Genomic DNA, 7942 nt, shown 5'->3' with positions numbered 1-7942 from the left:
CAAAGGTTTGGAAGGAAATCACGATAGCCAAAGATTAGAGTTGTTACTGATAATCCAAGGTAAGGGGGGATTACTCTAAATATGGTGTTAATTGCATGATGGGTAGAGAGAAATCCTTGTTCTCATTTAGATTTTTTCCTATTTTCTTCCACTGTTGAATGTTTGGTGATATGGGTGAAATTATTCTGATAATATGATGTGATTGGTGTAATTATTCAGAAATTCGTGTGCTAATTTACCATGAAAATTAGATGTTTGTATTCATGAAAGTGGTATGAGTTGTGTTCATATGGTTGACATGAATATAATGAATAAAGTGTTAAAGGTTGTTATTAATTGATGAAATTTCATGTTAATCGATATGTATATGATGTAGTAATGATAACATATTATTTTCCTGATGTTTTTGACCGATTTGAGGGTCTGGCGTGAAAAATCGGAGTTCTGAATTGAACTCCATAGTAGAACATGAATTACGTTTTCTAGATGACGAATGTTATCTGCATAAAGACCTGGTCGTCATATGCCTTAGGATGCTGACGGGCGTCAGCGGTCTGATAGGCAGACCGTCATGGTCTCCAAGCAAGCGTGGAGCCTTGTCGGTCGTCACATGGGTGACGGTTGAGGGAAAAGGGTGATGACAAATGTAACACCTCAATTATTGATTTATCCAATTATTTATATTATTATGATTTAATTTAATTATTGTATGTGATAATTGAATAACATGGGTGTCAGGGATGTGTGACCTTGAGGTGGGAGTGTGAAGAGTGATTAGAGATTGATTGAGGTGGGGTAGAATTATTAGAGTTTATTTTTAATAATTAAATAATAGTATTTTAAGTTAATTATTTAACTAAAATGAGAAAATAGAATAATAAAAGATAAGGAGTATTAGTAGTATTTTTATTAAAATCAAATTAGAGATGATAAGTGCATTTTGGTGAATAAGGAGATAAGTGAGTGTAATGCTGGAAGTCTCTAATTGAGGGATTAAGTTACTAGTGAAAATGTTAGTAAGGATTTGTGAGAGTTTTCTACGTGAAAATAGAATTTGGTATAAAGAAGAAGAGGCATGGGATAAGGCATATGGCATAGGGAAAGCATCAATTCAAAGAGCTTTGAAAATTTTTGCTAGAAAAATCTAAGGTAGGGGGAATAACCTTTAATAAGGGTGTATGCATGAGGGATAGGATATAGGAGTCCTTAACCTGCAATAGGGAAGATCATTGTGATGAATTTTGTGTTTGTCATTGAGGAGTTTATATTCTCATGGTTTTATTTATAAAAAAATTGTATGAATTAATGTTTGAAATTCAATTTGTGTATACAAGTATGTTTTCCACCATTGTTTCCATGATGTATTATTGATTTAGATGTTAAAAGATGATAAAAATCCATTTTCTTTCATGTGAAATGACGTATGGTAAAAACTTGGGGTTTAGGGGTCTGATGAACGACTAAAAAACAAGAGCGGTCGCACAAAATCGCGAGCAATTTTGGATTTTTTGGACTCTACTACAGGCCGTAGAAGCCCTTTGGTTTTTGTACCAGAAGCGTGCCCAAATATTTTTTTTGGCAGGGGAGTGCTACTGGCGGCCGTAGCAGCTCCTTGGATTTCATACCAAGTGAGACATTTTCAAGTATAACTTGAGTTCCATGACTCCAAATGAGACGCCGTTCAAAGAGTTGGGAAGATAACTCACAGAGCTACCTCATGAACTACTTGATGATGATGTTTTTATAATGATGTTGACATATGAATTGAGAGTGTTATGATGTCATTATGTTTGAGGTTATATTTATGACTATTGTGTTGTTGCATGTATGGATAATAATCTAATTGAGTAGAATGATTGAATACCTGAGTTGCACTGAATTATATGATGTGTATTTTGTGATTGTGATTGAGATGTAATCCAGATAGGGGATTACTAGAGTTGTCAATGCATTACGTTGGGATCGAAAGAGAGGTCTTAACACATCGATTTAATGATATTGTCATGCATTATACGAAGTGTGTCAATAGGCGTGTCTGCTAGTTCAGAGAGGGGACTAGTGGCTTATACCAAGCTCAAAATAGGGGACTTGGAGCTAAGAAGAGGCGACTCATGAGTTCAGAAGAGGGGACCCGGTTCTAGAGAGAACCGAATATTGAATTGGTACCACATGTATAGGCATATAGTTGCATAGTCAAGTTGCATTGCATAATGAGTTATATGCATAATTTTTTAGTTGTGATTGATTAATGAGTTTGGGTGTGACATTGTGATGAGATATACTGCGAATAAATTTGCATAGAGAATGGTGTGTTATTATCCTACATGCAGTATATGCTTGTCATTATCATTTGTGATTTTTCACCCCTTTGTTGTTAATGTGGTATGTGCTCCTTTTCGGAGTACATACAAGTAGGTAACTAAGTAGCTGCTTAGAGTGAGAGGATGGTGAAAAGAAGTTTCTTCCTTTTTCTTTATGCATTTTAGTTTACGTGCTCTGATATGTAACACTGGGAAACGTTTGCGAGTCTTTGCCTAATCTTTTGTTAGAGAGTTGTTGTATACTCTCATGTTTGATATTTTTATGTTTTGAGGAGATTTCATTTATGAGTTTGATTATGTCATAAAGTAGATTTGAAGTTTAAATGATTTATTTAATGCATGATTTATCATGAGAATTTCCGCTGGAATGATAACCTAAGGGAAGGTGAGCATGCGATGACACCCTAAACGAAGGTGTTAATTGTTGTTTTCATTTGATAAAGTGTTACAGGGCATGTGTGTTTTGAAAAGAGAATATGTCACATCCTATTTGATTGTATGAATACTATGATTTTAATGTATATTTATGCGTGGGGAAAATAGGGTGTTACAACGAGCGTCACCTTGGTGGCGGGGTACCCATTATCGTGTCAGTAGATGCGTTTTGGTCTGCTGAGTTGAATTTTTGGTGTTGTTTTATCGTGCGGTCGATGTTTGGTTTTTGTTTGGTGTGTTTTGATGATTTTTTGTTGATTAGTTGAATTGTTTGATTAATCTAATAATGATTGAATTGTGTTGATGATGAGATAATTATGCGATGAACATGTAATTGAGATTGTGATGGATAGTTCAACTGTGGGGGCTACTTTGATGTTGTTATTTATAGTTAGACGTGGAGCTGTAAATCTGTTGTTGAGTTGATGTGGTTGTACATTATGTTGTACATGCATCATATATTGTCGTTGTTGTGAAAAAGGAGAACCGTAAGTTCAAATGTAGAGACTAATGATTTGTCCCGAGCTCATATGAAGGGGCTCAAGCTCAGATGTTGGGACCTGTTCGTATGAAGAATCTTTTTGTTTAGTTGGTACCACATGCATGAGTTGAGTCGTTGTTGCATTGCATTACATAAAGGTTGTTCATATGAGTTGTTTTTGGTTTTTGTCGAGTAATTATTATATTGATTTATGTAATTGCAATATATGAAAGTTGATATTTTTCTTTTAGGCTACCCTTGCATTCTTTTTCACCATTATATATTTTGAGTGTATTCTAATCCCTTTGTTTTGTTGTGCCATCTCGTGCTCCTTCTTGGGGTACAAACAAGCAGGTAAATGGGTAGCTTCCTTAGAGTTGAATGATGATGTTGAGGTTATTCTTCTTTTCTAGTTTTATGCGTCTTAGATTATCGTTGCTCTGATCTGTAACACTGGGCTGGAGAACGTTATATTTTATTTTATTATGAGTTATTGTGACAAGATTTAATATTATAACTCTTGACTCTGAGTTATTTTGATGTTGAGGGCATATTGCCCCGATTGAGTTTAATTTCAAATAAAATATATATTTGAACTTATTTTATTGAGTAGTTATTTTAAATGATTAATTCCACTACGATGAGTCGAAATAAAGGCGAGCATGTGATGACATGTGTTTTGAATTAAACATTTTATTTTAAATAAGTGTTAGGTTGAATGTGGAGTGTGTGTGACATCCTATATGAAATAGTTGTTTATAATTAATTTATTTCGTATGATTGAGGGTTTTATGGTGTTACAATCGTCACTCTACATTTGGATCCTATATCTTCTTTGGTCAAAATCTTGTGTCATGGAACTCCAAGAAATAACCTATTGTCGCATGATCAAACACAACGGTTGAGTATCGTGCCTTGGCGCGCACGACATCTGAACTACTTTGGTTGAAGTCACTTCTCTTTGAACTTTTAGTTCCATTTCTTCCTCATACGCTTTTATGTGACAATTTTAGTGATGTTCTTCTATCACATATTCCCATTCTTCATGCACACAAGTATATTGAGCTTGACATTCATTTTGTACGTGAAAGAGCGATCTCCAAGCGCATGAAGATTCGACATATTTCAAGTTCATTGCAGATCGTTGATACACTCATGAAACCTCTTGACATTGTCGTTTTTCAATAGCTTTGCACCAAATTCAAAGTCGGCACTTTCACTTCTCTATTTCTCTATAATCTTGTAGGGGAGTATTAGAAAAGTATCTTGTAATATAAAAAATATGAAAAGTATCTTGTAATATAAAAAATATGAAATTGCATCATAGATGTGTATGTATGAAAATAATGTATAATATCATACATGTGCATGAATAAAAGAGTTATGGGATTGTAACAACTTAACTAACATGAATACAATAATACAATGAAATTCAAAATTATAATTCTTTCAGACGAACGAGATGGACTCTTTCATTTGCCACCACTCCTCTAAATGATGAGTTCTATCCTTTAAATATTCATTCTCTAAATCATGAGTTCTATGAGATTGTGTATTTTTTTTATGAGCTGTCGGTAGTAATGTAAGTATAATTGCCTCTCACATGAAAAATAGTGACCATTCAACTGGTAAATCATTTATTTATGTCCATGCTGGCATTACGAAGAAAATAACACTCATGTCACTATCAAACCAAATAATTGTTGTAGATATACTTGTATACAAACAAACCACGTGCTCTCATTTTTTCTTTTTTACTTTTGGACAAATTTTGTCCATCAATATTGGTTTTTTTTCTCAATAAGATAAATCATTCGATTATTCTTTCTATCAATTAACTGTTTTGTATCATTAAAAAAAACGAAAGAATAATAATTTTATTAAAATATTTCTTATTAAATATTAAAATTGATAAAGTAAATGCTACTTTTAATTTTATTTATAAAAAAAATTATCTTTTAGATTTATTGAATAATCAAGATATATGAGTTATATCATGGATCAGAGATATATTGATTATTATTAATTTTTTTATAAATAAGATAAGAGAACCATTAAAATGAATGATCATTTTGAATTTCTAATACACCTTTTTCAATTCTACATTCTAACTAATATTTTCTCTAATTTTATTTACGTAAAAGAGAAAATTGATTTTATTCATTGGATAATCAATGTATCTGATCCAAATACATTAATTATTTAATAAATTTAAAAAATAAAAAAATAAAAAAAATAAAAAAGTGAAGTTTTCATATAAATAGGACCACATGCCTGGTGTATCTCATCAACATTCTAATTATACACCACACCAAAATCAATAAAGTGATGATAATTTTATATACTTTAATTCAGTTCAATTATTACTCACCTCACCATCTCTATGCAGTTGTGTCATTATAAAGTCACACCTTATGTACTTGAATTCTCACCTCATCCTCCTCTTTGATTAACCTATGAATCCTAATAGATCAGCTATGGCAGCGATCTTCATCTTCTTGACGATCTTCACGGTGGCATTTGCCTTCGACATGTCTATCATTTCCTATGAAAGAACTCACGCAGACAAGTCCTCATGGAGGAGTGACAGTGAGGTAATGAGCATGTACGAGGAGTGACTTGTGAGGCATAGAAAGGTGAATGACAACAACATGGGAGAAAAGGAAAAGAGATTTGAAATATTTAAAGACAACCTTAGGTTCATCGACGAACAAGAAGAGTAACCGTTATGCTGCAAGTGTCGGTGAAGAAGGTGCTGTAACCCAAGTCAAACACCAAGGAACTTGCGGTAACTTTCTACTCTAATACTATGTCTTTACTCTTTAAGCTGTTGCCCAACTCATTCACTTTATAGTTTTTTTGCTACTAGTTAATTTGAATTCATTGTGGTTCTTAACTCATAAAAAGTATATAGTTTTCTTTAAAACTTATTATGGTAATTTTTTTTTAATTAACGATGGAAAGCTTAAAAATTAATTGTTAAATTTATTACTAAGTATATTAAAAAGACTAATATTGTAAAATTTAAAAAATTAAATGAACAATATAAATATTTTTTAAGAACTATAAAATAAGATAAGATACTAAAAAAATATTAAATCTTATTGAAATATGTGTCATATATTGAATAAGATAAGACAATAAAAGAATATTAAATCTTATTAAATTATATGTGTCATATATCTCAAATAACTAATTATTCTTATTTATAGAACAGATCTAATTATAATATTTTTCAAATTGTTGTCTAGTAATAGAAAGAGGCATGAGTATTTAATATTAAGATCTAATTCATCTATACTACTCTTGAAATAAATGACATTATCAACTAAAACTAATTGTCGGATCAATGTTCATTTAGAATATTTAATTTTTATAGTAATCGCACATTTAATTGACTATTTCTTTTAATATGAAAAAAGAAATACATTAACTTTTCAAAAACTTATCTTCACGAACCTAAGTAACATTGTCCTAAAATTGTCTTCCGGAAATACTCCTTTAACTTATGAAAATTTTCCATTAGGAATTAAATTGAACTTATTTAGAGGCCTTATTTTTTCAGGCCATGTGCAAGGATTTGGATTGTCGGCTGTCACAAAACCACACGAAAGTGGCCAAGTGTAATTGACCGTCCGATCAAGATTGAATGGTTCTTATTTAAAGCTGATAATTTTGATAAAAAGAAATCTGTTTTTTTCCAACCATGCGATCGAAATCAAACGATCAATAATATTTTGACACGTGAATGCGGACAATTTTCGATTGAATGGTGTCTTTCAGTTTAATAAGAAATTATGAGTTTGAATTTAATCTTGAATATGCAGAAGTTTTTAATTTTTTGAAGGAGACTTTACTATCTATTATGATCCAGTAAGATTAGAGGAATTAATCTCTAAAATTACGCGCAGAAAATATTCGATTTATAAAAATAAAAAAATCTAGATAAAATATAAAATAAATAAAGTAATTAATTAAATTATACGTAGTTTAAAAATTAATATTTTTACAAATTAAATAAAATTATTAAATAATTTAATTTGTTTTTAAACTAATACAATTCAAATAAAAGTATTGCTAAAAAAGTTGTACAAAGGGATCATTCTAGACACAATCTTTTTAAAAGATTCATTTTAAAGTAAAAAACAAATCGCAAATAAATTTGTAGGTAATAACACAATAAATAAAATAAGCATCGGATAAATTCAAATCCATATGTTAAAAATATTTTAAAAATTAAATTATTAAATTTGTGTTTTAAATTATTAAAAAATCTTATTTTTATAATTATTTTTAATAAACATATTTTGGATAATCTTGAAGTGGGTCAAGAGAGATCACAAATGCAATGAGATTTAGTGTTGTTTGTGAGTCTCTTTTTTTTGTCTCTCCCTTTTCTTCCTTGATGGGAAGCCTTTCTATGAGGCAATCAACCAACATCATGACTCTAATTTGATAGGGTTTCCTAATAGTTTAAAATTTCTTTCCATAAAATCCCAACTTTCTTTGTTTCTTTGCTCATCATTCTCGCCCTTGCTCCCTTTTCCTCAAGACTGTCGACCAACTTTTTTACGCCTTCTTCCATTCACTTTGCAAGCATGAATCTCTGGTGTTTATTTCCTTTCCTTAATACTCTTACTTAATTCTTTTGTCATGGTTATAATACGCAAGTATAACGATTCGAGGAATGTACTGATTCCCTTCA

General features: G+C 31.2%; 1 long non-coding RNA gene across 1 annotated transcript; it reads left to right on the top strand.

Moving 5' to 3' along the window:
• The first annotated feature begins 5506 nt into the window (after nucleotides 1–5506).
• LOC127088091 (uncharacterized) lies at nucleotides 5507–7050 on the top strand. The gene is made up of 2 exons (XR_007790116.1): nucleotides 5507–6025; nucleotides 6803–7050. It is a non-coding gene; the product is annotated as an uncharacterized LOC127088091 (long non-coding RNA).
• Nucleotides 7051–7942: the final 892 nt, after the last annotated feature.

The sequence above is a fragment of the Lathyrus oleraceus genome, chromosome 5 (assembly GCF_024323335.1).
Source record: "Lathyrus oleraceus cultivar Zhongwan6 chromosome 5, CAAS_Psat_ZW6_1.0, whole genome shotgun sequence".
NCBI lineage: Eukaryota > Viridiplantae > Streptophyta > Magnoliopsida > Fabales > Fabaceae > Lathyrus > Lathyrus oleraceus.
This window is presented reverse-complemented; position numbering and strand designations above follow the sequence as displayed.